At 44.0% G+C, this 19,608-nt stretch overlaps 2 protein-coding genes and 1 non-coding gene across 5 annotated transcripts in view; 2 read left to right on the top strand and 1 right to left on the bottom strand.

Moving 5' to 3' along the window:
• CDK5R1 (cyclin dependent kinase 5 regulatory subunit 1) overlaps window positions 1-11,437 on the top strand; it is a 52,956-nt gene extending 41,519 nt beyond the window's left edge. For 2 of the 3 annotated variants that reach the window (XR_006549668.2, XR_006549670.2), the window contains one exon: window positions 10,638-11,437. The gene's annotated coding sequence lies outside the window, so the exon portion shown is untranslated. Of the gene's footprint in view, window positions 1-4,686; window positions 4,766-10,637 lie in introns of all 3 variants that reach the window. The other variant, XR_006640819.1, reaches the window with a different exon arrangement.
• Window positions 1-19,608, bottom strand: part of MYO1D (myosin ID) — a 361,342-nt gene that overhangs the window by 36,048 nt on the left and 305,686 nt on the right. The gene's annotated exons all lie outside the window — the stretch shown is intronic.
• On the top strand, window positions 16,257-16,329 carry TRNAG-CCC. The gene has a single exon. It is a non-coding gene; the product is annotated as a tRNA-Trp (tRNA).

Genomic DNA, 19,608 nt, shown 5'->3' on the forward strand with positions numbered 1-19,608 from the left:
GGCTCAGCACTAACCACCTTCTGTATTAATCAAACAAAAAGGCCATGTGCAGGCACCATGATGAATACCAGGAGACGCATTCAATGAGGGTCTGGCTAGATCATTCTAACACCTGATAAGCATGACCAGCATAGGGAAAGGGAGTCAAAATATGCGCAGGAAATTATGCTGAAAGGTGGACAAGAATGACTGGGACAACATTTCAACTAGAATATTAACTACCACTTATTATTTTCCATGCTGTTCGCTTACTGAACAGGAAGAATTCATGTTTCAACGGCAGCATCAGGAATCACAACCTTTTACTATCTTCAAGGTCACTAGATGGAAAGCTTACATTTGCTCTTAGTGGCCATATCATTATGTGGCTGCAAAACGTCATCACCAAAGAACCGATCTGCTGTGGCGTGGTATCTAATCCATTGTGTTCCTGTAGGGTAAGAAGACTCTCAAAGCCCTGCCCTGCACCATCCCTGGCTCCATTATGGTTGCTGAGAGTTTCACGGACAAGTTCCGGCTTAAGCCTGGAGAAGGCAGTTCTTGGAAACAAGTATCAGAGACAAGGAATGATAAAAATGTGAATCTTTCTTGGAACCCCTTTCTGATCTCCATCTTTTTTCTTTTAACCAGACAAGATCTGTCTTCTCTGGAACCTCTACACAAGTTTATTATTTTTAAAATTTAATTAACTAATTTTTTGGTTGCACTGTGCAGCATGTGGGATCTTAGTTCCCCAACCAGGGACCAAACCCATGCTCCCTGCAGTGGAAGCACAGAGTCTTAACAACTGGAACGTCAAGAAGTCCCAACACAAGTTTATATCTGCTACTAATAGGGCCTACTCAGTGACAAATTCAGAAATTAAGTGTTTGTAGCACATAGAACGGAGAAGGCAATGGCACCCCACTCCAGTACTCTTGCCTGGAAAATCCCATGGACGGAGGAGCCTGGTAGGCTGCAGTCCATGGGGTCACCAAGAGTCGGACACGACTGAGCGACTTCACTTTCACTTTTTACTTTCATGCATTGGAGGAGGAAATGGCAACCCACTCCAGTGTTCTTGCCTGGAGAATCCCAGGGACGGCGGGGCCTGGTGGGCTGCCGTCTATGGGGTCGCACAGAGTCGGACACGACTGAAGCGACTTAGCAGCAACAACAGATGGAACAGTACGGTGGTGACCTATGACCTTAAAAGAGGCACCCATGGTAGGGAATTTGGATTAATCTAAGAAGCATAGATGGGGGAATATTCAAAGTCCAAGAAAAACAGTATGGGGTAGAGTAGTGGTTGGTGGTTTAGTTGCTAAGTTGCGTCCGACTCCTGAGACCCCATAAACTGTAGCCCTCCAGGCTCCTCTGTCCGTGGGATTTTCCAGGCAAGAATACTGGAGTGGTTTGCCATTTCCTTCTCCAGTGGATCTTCCTGACCCAGGAATTGAACCCGGGTCTCCTGCACTGCAGGCAGATTCTTTACCAACTGAGCTATGAGGGAAGCCCCATGGGGTAGATGGTCTCATTAAAAATTCTGTGTGCACCTTAGAGTATGTAGAAGCTGGTGAGTCCATTCTGCCACAGCAGGACTGAGACCCTCTGCTCCCATTGTTGGGGGTAAAATAATTCTGTACCTTTATCCACATTAAGGATATTTTTGCATGGTGGCACTAAATGGTAGCTCAGTCGGTAAAGAATCTGCCTGCAGTGCAGGAGACCCGGGTTCAATTCCTGGGTCGGGAAGATCCCCTGGAGAAGGGATAGGCTACCCACTCCAGTATTCCTGGGCTTCCCTTGTGGCTCAGCTGGTAAAGAATCCGTCTGCAATTTGGAAGACATGGGTTCGATCCCTGGGTTGGGAAGATCCCCTGGAGAAAGGAAAGGCTACCCCCACCAGTATTCTGGCCTGGAGAATTCCATGGACTTTTGTCCATGGGGTCACAAAGAGTCAGACACAACTGAACAACTTTCACTAAATGAACGAGAGATCCTCTAAGAAACCAGACTTCATGATGGCGCCTTGCTTCCTCGGGTTTTCCAGGCCAGGTCAATGAATTCAGTTAATAGCTGGTTTTCTACCTTTGTTCCTGTCCCTCAACATCCTTGAAGTGCCTGACATGGCGGCTTTCGAACACTCTCTCACATGGCCTCTGCGGTACAGCATGTTCTCATCTTCGTGTTCTTTTTTTCCCCCTAATATTTATTTATTTGGTTGTGCTGGGTCTTAGTTGGGGCATGTGGAATCTTTAGTTGCAGCATGTGGGATCTAATTCCCTGGCCAGCGATTGAATCCAGGCTCCTAGCACTGGGAGTGCTAGGGGGGAAGTGCCTCGTCTTCCTGCTCTTTAACTTCTCCTTGTTCCCACGTCTCCTCTCTTCCTCCATCCACATGGCTTCATTTCTGTATGCTGATAGCCCCCAGATCTACACCTCCAGCCCATTTGAACCCCAAGCCTTAGATTCAGCTTCCTACAGGGCATCTCCCCTTGGATGGGAGGCAGCTGGTTTACTGTACACCCACCCACCTGAGAAGCCTGTAGACGCTCTCAGACTCCATACTCACTCTCATGCCGCAGCCATCCATCACCACGTCCTACATGCTTTACCTTTTAATTTCTTTCAAATCTGCCTCTGTCTTTCACCCTTATTTCCACTCCACTGTCCACACTTTCATAGCATCTCACCCAAATCACTGTGACAGCTTCCTTTCCGTCTCCCTGCCTCCCCTCCAGATGAATGATCCTACAGCGATATAAACATGTAAGTTATAAATATGATCTCTGGCTTGAAGCTGTCCTTGAGTCCTCCCTACCCTCAGGGACAAGTTCAAACTGTTTCCGGTGTCTCTCTGATCTGCTTACCTCTCCTGTTCCGGCTCCTCACTCGCTCCCGAGCTCCCTGGGTTCTAGCCCTACTCAACTATTTCCAGATCTTCTGTAGTCCTGCTCAGTGTCCCTAGCTTTCACTTGCTTCTCCCTTTGCTAGAATATACTCTTTCCTCATCACCCCTTCCATATTCCAAGATAGTCCTAAGGAAATAATCTGAAATGCCAACATGTTTCTATTGTGGGATACTCATCACAAAGTACAATAAAAAATCTTGAAAACTACCAAAATGCCAACAAAAACAGCCTTAAAAGGACTGAAGTTTCGTGTTACTAGAAAATGGCTCATCGTATATTAAATGAGAAAACCAAATTATGAAAGTTGCTTTCCATCACAACTTCATAGATACTAAAATACCAACAGTAGTTATTTCTGCATGGCAAAATCACTGGTGATTTTAATGTTCTTCCGACTTTTCTATATATTTATTTTTAAAAAACTTACCCATGTACATGCAATAATTACTTTCATAATTAGGAAAAACCAGTAATTTTTTAGAGAGGGACATCCCTGAGTGTGTAATAGGAGGGTGGTAGTGATTGTTGTTCAATCACTAAGTCACGTCTGACTCTTCATGACCCCGTGGACTGTGGCACGCCAGGCTCCTCTGTCCTCCACTACCTCCCAGAGTTTGCTCAAATTCATGTCCAAATAGGAGGGTAGATGTAGACCATGAAGATTCTATTTCTCAAGGGAAGAGTGCTTTCTATGGAAAGTTTAAATCCTGAACTGGGAGGATATCTAGAAGATTGTGAATGAGTTCTATAATAATCTGTTGCAAAGGTTGAAGTGAAAAAACAGCTGAAGAGGGTGTGTGTGGGGGCAGTTTCTGCTCCCATGACAAATGCTAGGGCTAAGATTAACTCATCTCTGGGATGTGTGTTTCCATCACTGAATAAATCCCTCCACTCTCTCCTCTTAACCCCCCGTCGATATGGGCATATGTTCTGGTGTGGCTGAACCAGCGGAAGGGCCCCAAGAACTGAGTGAGCAAAATATGGTTAACTCACAGCCCCTCAGCTGCTGTGCTTCAGTCAGCAGGGAGCAACAGGTGGTATCCTTGCCAATCTGTGTGTCCAGCTATGAACGGAGAATGGAAAGTTAACACACAAACGTTTTGTTCTCTAGAAAAATGAAAATCATTTGGATAAGTCTATACAGCTGTATCCAGTGGCCACTGGAGTGTTGGCCTGAGAATATTATATATAAAGGGAGTTTCCCACCTAGTCAGGCATGTATGCTATTTCCATTAAAGGTTCTTTTCTGTCTCAATTAAATCTGGAGTTAGAACAGTACCGGAAACATAAGCAGAGTTAGAAGAGAATGGTGTGCTTTGGGAAAATGAGATGAAACCCTTAGCTCACACGAAAACGTCACCTTAATGCACAGAACTGAAAACACAGCATCTCTGGCTCACTTAAGTATAATTGCTGATTAAATTTTCAGTTAATGACCTAGCAGGGAGCATTTGTTGCAAGGCATGTATTAAATAATGAAGCAATCAGGCAAATAACTGAAAAACATACTTTTGAAACAGAGTTCAACCTTCTGGAAGAGAGAGAAACAATATAATATTTACAGGAAACCCAGTAACATTTAAATAAAATCTTAGCGAATCGATAGGTGTGTTCCCTGCAGAAACAAGTCTGTAGCAGCAAGAGGGAGAAGGCCAATTTCTTATGAATCACCCTGTTCCTGCGAAGAGTGTGTGTCCTTAAAGACACAAGAGACGGAGGATGGTAAGAGAGAAGAGAGCAGAGAAGAGTTACAAGTTTCCCAGCCACAGACTCTGATTCTATTATTTTCTAGGTCTGGAAAAAAGGAAACCAGCATGAAATCACAAGTCAAATCTTGATGAGCACAACAAAAGAAGATCCTACTGTATCAGGTCATTTAAAACTCCAAATTGACTTTTATTATTACAGCTGGATAAAGTGAGTGAATGCTTATTGGTTTAGATATTAAAATGAACCATAAATATGGCTGTTAGGGTTAAATGAGTGATGAATCTTACATCCTGGCTTAATTTCCCAGATTTTCAAATGGATGATTCTAAAGGCAATGCCAATTTATTAGTTTCTCAGAATTAGCTTTAAGTTGGAAAAAAAGATAGCATGAATAAGAAAATATTATTCATTTTAAAGTTTGAATTATTTCTTGGAATCAGACCTGGGTCTGATCTGTAGAATTTTCCACTTGACAGCCTTTGTTCTGTGTGCTTAGTCGCTCAGTCGTGTTTGACTCTTTGTGACCCCCTGGACTGTGGCCCATCAGGCTCTTCTGTCCATGGGGATTCTCCAGGCAAGAACACTGGAGTGAGTCGCCATGCCCTCCTCCAGGGGATCTTGACAGCCTTGAACACTGGCAGTATTCCAACAATTGTTACTGACTTCTTTTTTAAGTTTCATTACCCAGGATTTCATTTTGGTGGTTTGAAAAAAAAAGTCTGATGAATCGCATCCTTTCACAGTTAGAAATCGAAGGGTTCACACTTCTTGTCAGCAGGAAGTGGAGGTTGGGAAGAATTCTATTTTTGGAGTTGAAAGGCCACCTTTGACCCAGAAATGTGTGGTTTCATGAAAGATGTTCTTCTGTTCTGTCTTACTTGATTTACCCAAGGAATGGAGAAATGCTTAAGAGTGTAACTTCATCAGACTTGTTTCCTCCCAGTGCCCTGCTGCTGCTGCTGCTAAGTCGCTTCAGTCGTGTCCGACTCTGTGCGACCCCATAGACAGCAGCCCACCAGGCTCCCCTGTGCCTGGGATTCTCCAGGCAAGAACACTGGAGTGGGTTGCCATTTCCTTCTCCAATGCATGAAAGAGAATTAGTGAAAGTGAAGTCGCTCAGTCGTGTCCGACTCTTGGTGACCCCATGGACTGCAGCCTACCAGGCTCCTCCATCCATGAGATTTTCCAGGCGAGAGTACTGGAGTGGGGTGCCATTGCCTTCTCCGTCCCAGTGCCCTAAGACAACCCTATTGACCATACCTAAAGAATTTTAGATTTTCAAGTGTTTAATTTGGTCTTATGTGATCCATGTCACAATCATTTAACTTTATGTTATTCAAAACCTTCCAAGTTGAAATCTTGACTCTTTTTCTAAGATGTGAGGATTTATTCTTCATCTAGATCAGGGGATAAGAGATAAACACTCTGAACCAAGGATTGATCATTAAGAAGCAAAGGGATTCTAGAGCAAGAAATGAATCCACAGAGAAGGAAAATGTATCCTGGTATACTACTTGGCTCTGAAGGAAACAATGTTTATAAAGTTATAGTCATATAAAGAGTAGTTATTGGTTTTCAGCCTTAGGGTCAATCAGCAAAGTGAGAAACAATGTAAATATTAACAATGTAAAAGTAAAGTTCTAGGTGCCAGAAGTTCAAGCAAGACACGTGTCTGCATTCCACATAGTGGTGTTAAGAAATGGGTCTAAAACTGATGGAGCATGAAAAAAAGATTCTTGTATATTTTTGTATTTCACCGATTTAAAAGCTCACATCTTTCAACCATTAATATATTTTTATATAATTTTAATTAATCAGTTATTTCTGGACTGTGCTGGGTCTTCACTGCTACTTGCAGGCTTTCCCTAGTGGCGGTGAGTGGGGGCTACTCTCTAGCTGAGGTGCCTGGGCTCCTCACCGTGGTGGCTGCTCTGGAGGTGGTCCAGGGTGTGCGTCCTGAAGTAGTGGTGAGTGGGCTCAGTGACCCCTCAGCATGTGGAATCTTCCTGGACCAGCGATCAAACCATGGCCCCTGAGTGGGCAAGCAGATTCTTAACCACTGGACCACCAGGAAAGTTCTAATATATTTGAAACTGGGAATACGCCTTACTCTTGAGAATACCTTATAAGTATAACTGGAAGTGTTGTTTTCCTTAGTGGAACAGACAATAATGGCACATGTTAGATTTGACAATGCAGTATCTTGAGTTGTAAAAGTAACTAAAAGTAAACTAAAGATAATGGGAACAACAACAACAAAAAACTAATAATACTTGGGAGGGAGTGATCAAAGACAGCTAAATAAACCATAATCTCTTAGAATCAAAGGTTAATAGAAAATGTCTAAACCTGATAAATTTTTTAAAATGACAGCATGAGCCTGTTGTTTATGTATCTTTTCATTTTAAACCCTTACACTGTTTTTTTTCGGGGGGTGGGGGGCGGGGCGTGGAGCACACCGTGCAGCTTATAGGGTCTTAATTCCCTAACCAGGGACTGAACCCAGGCCCACAGCAGTGAGAGCCCAAGTCTTAACCACTGGACTCCTGGGGAATTTCCCCACTATTTGACTTTTAAAAAACAAGACTGTATCAGGTTCTTGTCGTTGCTGTAACAAATTACCACAGTCTTGGTGGCTTAAATTAAAAGACGCTTACTCCTTGGAAGGAAAGTTATGACCAACCTAGACAACATGTTAAAAAACAGAGACATTACTTTGTCAACAAAGGTCCGTCTAGTCAAGACTATGGTTTTTCCAGTGGTCATGTATGGATGTGAGAGTTGGACTATAAAGAAAGCTGAGTGCAGAAGAATTGATGCTTTTGCACTGTGGTGTTGGAGAAGACTGTTGAGAGTCCCTTGGACTGCAAGGAGATCCAACCAGTCCTTTCTAAAGGAGATCAGTCCTGGGTGTTCATTGGAGGGACTGATGTTGAAGCTGAAACTCCAATATTTTGGCTACTTGATGCGAAGAGCTGACTCATTTGAAAAGACCCTGATGTCGGGAAAGATTGAGGGCAGGAGGAGAAGGGGATGACAGAGGATGAGATGGCTGGATGGCATCACTGACTTGATGGACATGAGTCTGAGTGAACTCTGGGAGTTGGTGATGGACAGGGAGGCCTGGCGTGCTGCGGTTCATGGGGTTGCAAAGAGTCGGACACGACTGAGCAACTGAACTGAACTGGTGGCTTAAAACAGAAATTTACTCTCTCCTAGTTCTGGAGGCCAGAAGTCTGAAATCAAGATGTTTCTAAGGCCATGTTCCTCAGAGATTCAAGGGTTCTTCTCTTCTAGCTTCTGGAAGCTGCCATCATTTCTACACTATGCCAGTCTCTCTCTCTGTCTTCACATCACTGTCTCTGTGAGTGTCAAATCTCCCTCTGCCTTTCTCTTATAAGCACACTTGTAGCACTTAGGACCTACCTGGATAATCTCGGATAATCTCCCAATTTGAAGATCCTTAACTTCAGTCGTGTCTGACTCTTTGTGATCCCATGGACTGTAGTCTACCAGGCTTCTCTGTCCATGGGATTTTCCAGGCAAGAGTACTGGAGTGGGTTGCCATTTCCTTCTCCAGGGGATCTTCCTGACCCAGGGATTGAACCCAGGTCTCCTGCATTGCAGGCAGACGCTTTACCCTCTGAGCCACCAGGGAAGCCCAATTATATCTGCAACGACCCTTTATTCCAAATAAGTAACATTCACTGATTCTGAGTACTATTAGGATATGGACATATCTTTGGGAGCCATTATCAGCCTACTCATGCATTAGTTTGATTAAAAAAAAAAATCCTAAATTATTCTACAACTTGAAGCTTTTCAGTGACTACCCATAGCTTCCAGGATCAAGTTCAAATGATGTACTGGTTAAAAATATAGTCTCTAAAGCAAAAGCAGAGGAAACAAAAGAAAAATAGGAAAATTGGACTTCAAGATTAAAAACTTTTGTGCTTCAAAGGATACCATCAAGAAAGAGAAAAGACAACACACAGAGAAAATAACATAAATGATAAGAAACTTCTATGTAGAATATACAAAGAGTTCTTGCTGCTGCTAAGGCGCTTCAGTCGTGTCCAACTCTGCGCGACCCCAGAGACAGCAGCCCACCAGGCTTCCCCGTCCCTGGGATTCTCCAGGCAAGAACACTGGAGTGGGTTGCCATTTCCTTCTCCAATGCATGAAAGTGAAAAGTGAAAGTGAAGTCGCTCAGTCGTTCCCGACTCTTAGCCACCCCATGGACTGCAGCCTACCAGACTCCTCTGTCCATGGGATTTTCCAGGCAAGAGTCCTGGAGTGGGGTGCCATTGCCTTCTCCGACAAAGAGTTCTTAGGACTCGATAATAAAAAAGACAAATAACAATCGTTAAGTGGGCAATAGACATTTCTTGAAGGAAGATATAAAACTGACCAAAAAATACATGAAAAGATGCTCTCCATCATTAGTCACTTAGGCAATACAAACCAAACACAGTGAAACACCACTTCATACTAGCTAGGATGGGTGACGATAAAAAAGACAGTAACAAGTCCTGGCAAGGGAACAGAGAAACTGGAACTTTCATGCACTGTTGGTGGGTTATTCATTAGTCATAATATCCCCAAAGTGGAAACAACTCAGATGTTCTTCCACTGACAAACAGATACATAAAATGCAGCCTATCCATATAATGGAATATTATTTGGCAATAAAAAGGAATAAGGCATATGATACATTGCTATAATATAGATGACCCTTGAAAACACTGCCCTAAGCGGAAGAAGCCAGTCACAAAGGACGAGGTATTGTATGATTCCATTATACGAAACGTCTAGGGTAGACAAATCTATGGTGATAGAAAATGGATTAATGGTTGGTTGGGGTGGGGGTCTAGAGGGAATGGGAGATGGGTGACTGCCAATGGGTATGGGATTTCTATTTTTTTTTTTTTATTTAGGTGTTTATTTTTGGCTGCACCGAGTCTTCACTGCTGTGCGAGGGCTTCCTCCAGTCGCGGCGGCTGAGGGCTACTCTCTAGCTGCAGTTGGAGGTGCTTCGTTGCAGTGACTTCTCGTTGCGGAGCACAGGCTCCAAAACTCGGGCTTCGGTAGTTGTGGTGCACGGGCTTAGTCGCCCGGCGGCATGTGGGATCTTCCTGGACCGGGGATTGAACCCGTGCCTGCTGCATTGGCAGGCAGATTCCTAACCCCTGGACCACCAGGGAAGTCCTGATGTTTCTACGTGGGGTGATAAAAACGTTCTAAGTGGATTGTGGTAATGGTCACACAACTCTGAATATACTAAAAACCAGTGAATTACATGCTTTAAATGAGTGATGTTTATGACATGTGAATTCTATCATAGATAGATGATAGATCAGTAGACAGACAGTCCGCAGGCTCACAGTCTTGGGTCCAGTCTCAGTTCCATGAGAAGGTGTAGGTGGATGAGAGAACGTGCACGGAAGACCTCAGCACAGTCCCTGGCACTGGGACTGTAGACACCCTACATGTGACCGCTGTTATTATCTACCCGGCATTTGGATCACTGTGGGACTTGGTCCTGGCCTACCTCTGGCCCCTTTACACCCCCCTTAACCCCTTTTCAGGGCAGTTGCCACCCTGCGTCCCCTGCCCCCAGCTATGCTACCTCTTAAATGTCCCCTGAAACAGGCTCAGCACATCCTGCTTTCACGAGAATACTCCCCCTGCCTTCACCTGGTTAGTTCCTCTTTTCCTCCCCTTCTGTGTTTCCTGAGCCCTTGTCTCCCAGGAAGCATCCCCTACGGGCTCTAAGACCGCCTGCCCTTCCTGCCAGGTCCGCTGTGGTCCCCTCAGCTCTGGGTACAGTCTCTCGTGGCACTCGCCATGCTCCATGGCATCTGTCTGCTGTATCTTATTCATCTTTCCACGCTCAGTGCCAAGCAGAGTGACAAAAATTTAAGAAGTGAACGTGCTCAATGGCCGCTGGGCCTAAAGAGAATTAGTGCTGTGCCAGCAGCAGAGCAAAGTCTCTCCCAGGAGAGACGAAAGATTTTTTCTCTTGTTTTCCAGGCTGAAGAAGTCGGTTTCTCTGGGGATGGGGAGCTTGGCACGACCACCCTTGTGCCTTATCTTCCACGTGCAGACGTGCCCGCTGCCTGCTTCCCGTGGAGTGATGGAGGGATGGACGCAGGCCTGTCTTGTGACCCTGTCAGTTTATTAGCACTTTACTGAAGCGCGTGTTCAGACACGTGCACTTAATGGAAGGGACAGCTGAAGAGCAAAGCCAGCGTGATATTCACACCGTGCGGCATAGGGAAAAATGCATTTGCAAACCCCGTAGGAGGTAATGCTCAAAAAAAGCCCACAGTCTGGGGACAAGAAGGAACAACTCCTTTCTAAATATTCCCCGTAACATAAGCACAGCTGGTGAAGAGTCCAGGGAGGCCTGTGTGAAACCGCCTCTAACCCTCAGAGGTAGTGAGCGCCCTACCCCGAAGGCACCCACACAGGGGAGGGTGACGTGGGGAGCGAGATGCTGGATTCGGGGACCCTTAGCTCCACTCCAGTGATTAGAAGACGTGATGTGCTGATTTGAGTGTCTGGTGGGAGTTATCTGGAATATGAGGGCTGCCACTCTGCACAACTCCGGGATGCCCTTTGCGTCACAGTCTAGGTGAGAGGCACCCCCCGCAATCCCCCACCGTACCCCCGATGAAGTGCCGCCCTGCAGGGACTCTGTAGTTGTTATGGGCAACCAGGCTAAATCTTGATTCCAGACTCCTGTGTCTATTACAGCAAAACGGGCTTGCTTAATTTTTTCTTTTAAGGTTTGTAGTATCTTTATTTTTTTTTAAATTATTTTTCATTGAAGGATAATTGCTTTACAATCTTGTGTTGGTTTCTGCCACACATCAACATGAATCAGCCACAGGTATACCTGTGTCCCCTCCCCCTTGGCTTGCTTAGTTTTATATGACTCTGGCTTTTTTTTTTTTTAAAGAACACTGTCTAAATTGTACACCCATGGCTTAACGAAACGGTGACATATTTTAAAGGAAACTCCAAACCCAAGGAGGGCTGAGTTGGTAAAAATTTTCATCACTGGTCACATCTTGGGGTTGTACTCCAAACAAACGCTAGCCACTGTCTCTTGGCCTTGGTGTATTTTATCGGTTAGTCAGAAAGGCCACTAGCTCTCAGGGATCCTGGGAAAAGATGCCAGATGTCGTGTGTGAAAGCCAGCACATTCGCCTACAGACAAAGCAGACCCAACTACACATTCTGCATGGGTGTCCCGTCAGGAAACAGCTTTTCCTTCTCTTTTTAAAGCCATGTCACACAGCATGCGGGATCTTAGTTCCCTGACTAGAGATGGAACCCAGGTCCCCTGCATTGGGAGCATGGAGTCTTAACCACTGGACCACCAGGGAAGTCCAGGTATTCCTTCTGTTTATTAAAACAGAAAAGAATCAGCACTGGCATATGCACACACGTGTGTACATATGTGTGTACACACATGCACACACCCTCTTCCTTCCATATATCATACATACTAGAATACTATATTAGATATTTAATACATATATTAAATATGTTTGGTGGCGCTAGTGGTAAAGAACCTGCCTGCCAATGCAGGAGACATAAGAGACCCAGGTTTGATCCCTGGGTCGGGAAGATCCCTTGGAGGAGGGAACTGGCAACCCATCACTCCAGTATTCTTGCCCGGAGAATCCCATGGACAGAGGAGCCTGGTGGGCTACAGTCCATAGGGTCGCAAAGAGTCGAACATGATTGAAGCAAGCTACTTGGCATGCATATAAATATAAATTAGTCGAATTTCCTATCTTATTAGTTGATTCAGTAAAATATGTGATGGAAGATAAAATGAGTATTTTTAGTTCTCCGTGGTTTTTGCTTCCCTAAATTTCCTCTTCCTTGTTCTGAGCATAGACCTGAGCCAAGCACGCGCCTTGCAGCACCAACGCCGAGTCACTGCTTCACGTAGGGGAGGGCGGGAGGCGCCATCTGTCCATGTTCCAAGGTCCCCGCAAGCACCCCATCCTCTCGGACCTCTCCCTGCCGCACACGATGGCCCCCCGTCTACTCCTTTCTTTAGGACAAGTGGGTAAGAACACGGGCTGAGGAGTCAGCGAGGACTGAGCTGAAATCCTGACTCTGCTGCTGACCAGCCGTGGGCACCTCTGGGGAGGAACACAGGTCCTCTGGGTCTCAGCTTCCTCATTTGAAAAATGGGAGCAATACCCGCCTCATTTGGGGTTACGAGAAGCTTAAGGAGAAAAGCTCACGGAAAGCACGTGGCTCAGTGGCAGCGCCCAGCCAGTGGTCCACAAACGGCAGCATCTCCTCTATTGCGTTGCTCTCTGAACAAATTCTGCCCCCATTATTAGGCTGTGAGCCCTCTGAGGGATCTGATGTTTACTGAACAGAAATGGGGAAATGGATCTGAGAGGACAGAAAAACCACAGCACCTCCTATTGACCTGGTGCTCCTGGAGAATCACCACCACACCCTTCCTCTGCCCCACTTCTGCTCCTAATCAATCCGACTAAGGCCTTACTGCTTTACCAGCAAGGTGGTGGATTTCCACCAGCAAAGACAGCAAGCTATGAATGGTTATGATACATTTTTACTGTAATATATAACCTCTCTGCTCAAATATCATATGCAATTGACCACAGGAATGACAGGCCTGCTTTCTAAAGGTTATGCAGATGATTTTTTTGTTCCAAGCTAAGTGTCTCTCTTTCTACACTATATTGTACTATAGAATACAAGTAGGCTGACATACTTTCCTCCCTTGCTTCTATTTGTATACAATTAGGATTTAAGGTCTGTTTTCTCTTTTCTTGGCTTTTCTTTTTTTTCCCCCTCAAGGACTTGGGATACTTGAGGGTATACATCTGAAATCCTGGGGTAGATTCCTGTGATCATTAATTTCATCAGGCTTGAACAGGGCAAGCTTAGCATGGAGACTCACACGATGCTTTCATACTCCGAGAATAACAGGCACTGAGGCCGTCACAGGCCACGTGGCTGCCGATTCAGTCCTGGGTTCCCCTACCTTGGAATCCCGCAGGCTGCCTGTATAAGGGCGCTGAGCAGTTATTCACTCTGATGCTGTGCTGACAGAAATGGCTCTCCCAGCTATAGATTTAGGCACTTGGAAGGCTGAACAGTAGCTCATCCACTCTCTAGTTTTTCTTTGGAATTCAGTAATGAACTCATTAAATCACCAATTTGTTGTGACAGGAAGTCATTCAGATGCTGATGCTATTGCCATGGAAACCATCCCTCCGCTCTGAGCTCTGTCTCTGCTGAGGAGCACCCCAGCTCCATAATTACTGTCATTCCCCCAAATAACACTGAGCCATCACGGCTCCAAGCAAATCCAGAGCAGGGCAGGCAGAGTCTCTATTCTGCTTTCAGACGGATCCTTGTTGGTTTTGGTGTATTTTTAGCACACATTTCTCTTCTGTACCAGTTGTCTTTTAAATGCCTACATGCTGGCTCCTTTCCAACACCTTTCTTAGAGAAGCAGACAAAAGATTTTTTTGGGGGATAACTGTCAGGGATAGGGATTAAAGGGAACCCACTGCTTTCCCAAATCTTTGTGCTTCCAAATATAGAAACAAATGAGTTCTTCTGCCTTTTGAGACCCTGAGAAACAACTCAATTCTCTTATAGTTCATCTTTTATAAAACCTAAAGGTTTATGGATAGATGAGTAATGCCCGGATGCAAGCTCAAAGACGCAACACAAGTGCGAAGTGTTTCATTTGTTTTGTTTGTGCTATCTAGGCTATTGCTGAATGCCAATACCGAGGGCTGACCAAGACACAAAAAGAGAGAAAGTACACTCCTATCCGGAGTGGCAATCAAGTTTTTTTTTTTTGAGATAAAAATATTTTACTTATAAACAGGATACAATTTGGTACTAAATACCAAATAACTGGCTGAAAAATAGAAAAATTTCATCAAAATTTTAATTTAGCATTCTATAGGTATGTAAACATGTTAAGACTTGCCATATTTAAGATTTATTTTTCAGGTTTTTTGTTTTTTAATTAATTTTTATTGAAGTACAGTTGCTTTACAATGTCATGTTAAATCAAGTCTTTTTTTGAATATGCCATGGCACCTGGTATACAGGGAATTTTAAACATAACCATCTCTTAGCAAATGAGAGACACTGTACCAGGCATTTTGCATTCTGTTTCATGATTTAAATTTATCTGCATGAAAATCCCATGAGGCAGATATTTTTATTCCAGTTTTACAGCTCAAGAATGTACAGCTCAGAGCAATTAGGTAAATTAAATAAATTCCATTCTCTTCCATACTGCAGAGCTGTTAACCACATCACACATGCTGTGCCCGCAGGCATAAAGGTGACTTCTGTTGCCTGAGAATCATAGGTGCCTGGATTACAAAAAGTCTTTCATGACTCTCTGTTTCAACTAACCAACCCCTTTTAGGACATCCTAGCTCATTATCTGCTCTCAGCTTGGGTATCACCAGCAATGGAGAATTAACTAAAAGCAGTCTGTATCTGGACAGCTTTCTCAGAGAAGCCTGTTCTGCCCATGAGCAAAGAGCAGTCATCCTGGGAGCATCTACTGAGCGCGAAACTGAGGCCATTTGGTTGTGGCTGAGAGTCCTCTAGAATATCCAGGTACAGGTGGGAGAAGAGGGCGATGAGAAGGAACTAGGTTAGGGTCTGCTTGAGCGCAACAAGAGCATCTCGGCAGACCACTGACTCTGTGACCATTTGCTCTGTGCAGAAGAAACCTGTTCCCCAGAGCCAGTGGGAAGCTGTGTCTTTTTCCCCCCTTTCTTTAACTTGGTGACCATTTATAATTTTATTTATTTAAAAGCTTTTTTGGAGTGCACTGGCTTTACCATGTTGTGTTAGTTTCTGCTGTACAGCAAAGTGAATCGGTTATATATGCATCCCTTCTTTTTTATTTCCTTTCCAGTTAGGTCATCACAGGGCACCAAATAGAGTTCCCTGTGCTACCTGGTAGGTTCTCAATAGTTACCGATTTTATATGTGGTGTCAGTGTATATATGCCAATTCCAATCTCGCACCCCATCCCACCTCCCCCTTCCCTTTGGTGTCCATACGCTTCTTCTCTATGGGGGAAGCTATGTTTTGAGTGAGACTCAAATCATACACACACGTGGAAGTATACTCTCAACAAAAATGCATATCTGTTCCAAACAGAAATACCAACATTTAAAGAAGGGCAGTAAGCAGTGATCCAGCTTCTGAAAAGGTTAGCAAGGTCAGGGGAAGAATACCATGCTGACCTTGCAGCTTCACAAAGTTCTGTGTTTGGTGCTGTGAGGATCATTTCTTTCTGCCCCAGGGAATGAGGTTTACTCCTACAAATGCTCAACTGCCTATGCCTTAGACTCTACACTCCTTGGTGGCAAGTTCTGTAATATGTGCAGATATGTGTTACCTGAATGATCCCTGACAAGCCTCTTTAACCCAAGTGCCTCTCTTTCCTCATCTGTAAAATGAAGGATGCTGCTAATTACATTCTCTACTTTATGGGAGTATGGCCAGATTGAGCTGCAAAGTGCAACAAACAAACAAACAAAACACAAAAAACCCTGAGAAAAGCATCAAATCTATAAGAAAAAAAAACTGTGCCTAGGGACTTCCCTGGTGGTCCAGTGGCTAAGACTCTGCACTCCAAATGCAGGGGGCCTGGGTTTGATCCCTGGTCAGGGAACTAGAGGCCACATGTAGGAACTAAAGAGCCTGCACGCCACAACTAAGACCCAGTGTTGCCAAATAAATAAAAATACTAAAAAAAAAAAAATTCCCAACTCAGTATTTGATGAAAGGGAATATGTAAACATAAACAATTTCAAGCTTAATATTTACCAGAAGTGAGATCAAATCTCTTTACAATGATCATGAAAACCAAAATGATTTTCTAAGCTTGGAGCAATGATTCCTTTGAAGCAATATTCAGCATAAGAATTTTGATACTACAGGGTTGTGATTTGTTTTTTTAGTGTTCACTGTCTCATGACCTAACCTGTTGCAAAGATTAAAGCAAAATTTTCCAGTTAATCACAGAGGATTAGTAAGGCCTCTATAATTCTGCATCAGTAAAAAAAAGAGCAGATCACACAGAGTCCAATGTTTTTAGTCTTTATAGGTTTGTTTTCTAAGTAACTTAAAAAGGTACTTGTGAATATACTCTGCCTAATTCTCAAAAGTATTTGATAGCCTACAATAAAAGAAACAGAAATAATAAGAGTGAAGTAATTTGAAAAGAATCTTTTCATCCAATTCACAGCCATTTCTTCTTAATAATACCTATGAAACAGAATTCAGCTAGAGTTACAAATATAGAGATCCTCTATAGTTTCTGACACTGAAAATATTTTATTCACCGTAACCAAACATAGAGCTGGTAGGAAATGACTTCTGGGCGAGGGGGCGGGCTGGGGTTGGGGGAGTCTGTGAAATGGACTGAACTACGGGACTTGAAGAGAATGAACACGAATACAATTATGAAGTGGATTAAATCAAGATGCAGCGCACACCCAGATCACGTGTTTTATTTCCATTTGGATGTAACAGCTAGTTTCAGGCAGAATATGCTAAGACAGCGACACAAAAGGGAAATGAGTCATTGACTAAATACCAGAAAAGCTTAGGCCAACTGGCTAGACAGAGACTCAGCCATGTCTTTTTCTGCCTCTGTTCCACTTCTATATCCTGAAAGCGCCACCTTATCATAGGAGGGAAATCTTTTTGGCAAATATGCCTGGGACACATCCAGCTGTACTCTTCCTCCATGTCAAACACACACACACACACCCCCCCGCATCCACGAGGCTTAGGGATGCATGTGGTGTACACACACACACACACACACACACACACGCATCTAAGAGGCTTAGGGATGCATGTGGTTTTTTTCCCCAGCAGTCTTACCTCCATAATTATGTTTGACCTAGACTAACATTAACATATTTTGCTCTTCCTGAGCAAGCAGCAATCAGCATGAGGTTCCACCTTCCTTGGATCATAGCCCATCATCCTTTCTCTCTCTCTCTCTCCCCCCATTCCCACCAGCATAAAAGCCCTGGCACAGGAGCTCTGTCTGTCTTGCTGACTCTCTGGTATAGTGCCTGGCATATTGTTGGTACTCAATAAACATTTCCTGGGTGAGCTGAAAAAATATTTTCAGTATCTCCTAGAAGCTTTCTGCTTTTTCCTCAGCCTAAAAGCTTGTACAAGTCTCCTCATTAAGTAAAAGACCAAAAAAGTCCACCGTTGTCTTCTCGCCACAAGCCATGAAATACCCGCCAATTAAACCACCCATCACGTCAGTGCCCTTGTAGCTACTGTCTTCTCTCTCATCACACCTTATAGCCAAGCTTCTTAAGAGAGTGGTGGTGGTGGTTTAGTCGCGAAGTCCTGTCAGACTCTTTGTGATCCCAGACTGTAGCCCCCAGGCTCCTCTATCCATAGGATTTCCCAGGCAGGAATACTGGACTGGGGTGCTATTTCCATCTCCAGGGGATCTTCCTGACCCAGGGATTGAACCTGCGTCTCCTCCATTGGCAGGACGGTTCTTTACCACAGAAGCACCAGGGAAGCCCCCCTCTTAAGAGATCAGTTTCCGTATACCATCTCTACTGCTGCAGTAGAGATTCTTTAACAGTATTCTTCTGCAATCCATTGCCTCCCTCCCTCCCTTTCGTCTGTCCACCTACCCTTTTTCCTCCCATCTTTCTTTTTCTCTGCTTCTGTAAATATATATCAATGCCTGCGATGTACTAGGTACTGCACTGGGAATATGTATTGAAAAAGACAGAATCTCTGAAGTGGAAGTGCTCTTGATCTGTGCGAGAAACAGGTGTGTCAACTTGAGAGTCTTAAACTGGGGTCCAACTCCCCTGGCTGTGCAGGAGTGTGCTATACTAAGTGACGACCTGGAACAAACCCAGCACGTATACAGATGACAAGGAGCCCCGTGGGAGAAACTGCTGAATTTCATTTAAAAAAGGTAGATGAGAACAATGGATATACAAAGTTTTGTTTTTTTCCTGGCAAACTGGCAAATGAAATCCAGTGCCAAATGAGTAATTTGGTACAGGAGGCATGTGGATAGTTGTCTGGTAAGAGTGTAAAATGGCATAAGCATTAGAGAGCTAATCTAGAAAAATGTATAAAAAGCCTTGAAGAATGTATACACATTGGCCCTACAATTCCACTTCTAGGAATTCCTAAGGAAGCAATCATGGATATAAATAAATACACCTCTCCAGCTGCAGTCCATGGGGTCGCTAAGAGTCGGATACGACTGAGCGTCTTCACTTTCACTTTTCACTTTCATGCATTGGAGAAGGAAATGGCAACCCACTCCAGTGTTCTTGCCTGGAGAATCCCAGGGACGGGGGAGCCTCGTGGGCTGCTGTCTATGGGGTCGCACAGAGTCGGACACGACTGAAGTGACTTAGCAGCAGCAAGGACACTTAGAGAAGCCTTAAGGGAAGCCTGGCGTGTTTCAGTCCACGGGGTTACAAAGCATCAGATACGACTGAGCGACTGAACAACAACTAAAGACAATTATCATCGCATTGCTTATAGTACTAAAAACTGCAAACATTCTAGATGCTCAACAGTTAAGGGTTGACAATGAAACAATATACAGAAATAAATTTTGGTTCATTTTCAGCATGAAATACCATACAGGTATGCAAAGTTGTGCTGGAGGAAAATACTGAGTGACCTAGGAAGACATTTTCAGAATGTTTGCTCTGCATCCTTAAGGGAAATAGCAATTATAAAACAGAATGTATTAAAAAAAATCTCATTTTTGGAAAACTATCAGAATGCAAAAGAAGATACAGAAATGTTAACAATAGTTTGCATGTGCGCTTACAGATTTTTTTCTTTAGTGTCTTTGTGTACATTTCCCCAAATTTCCTCATAAAGAGTTACTTTTGTTATCAGAAAAAGTATTTTTAACTAGAGACACAAAAAT

The sequence above is a fragment of the Bubalus bubalis genome, chromosome 3 (assembly GCF_019923935.1).
Source record: "Bubalus bubalis isolate 160015118507 breed Murrah chromosome 3, NDDB_SH_1, whole genome shotgun sequence".
Classification (NCBI taxonomy): Eukaryota; Metazoa; Chordata; class Mammalia; order Artiodactyla; family Bovidae; genus Bubalus; species Bubalus bubalis.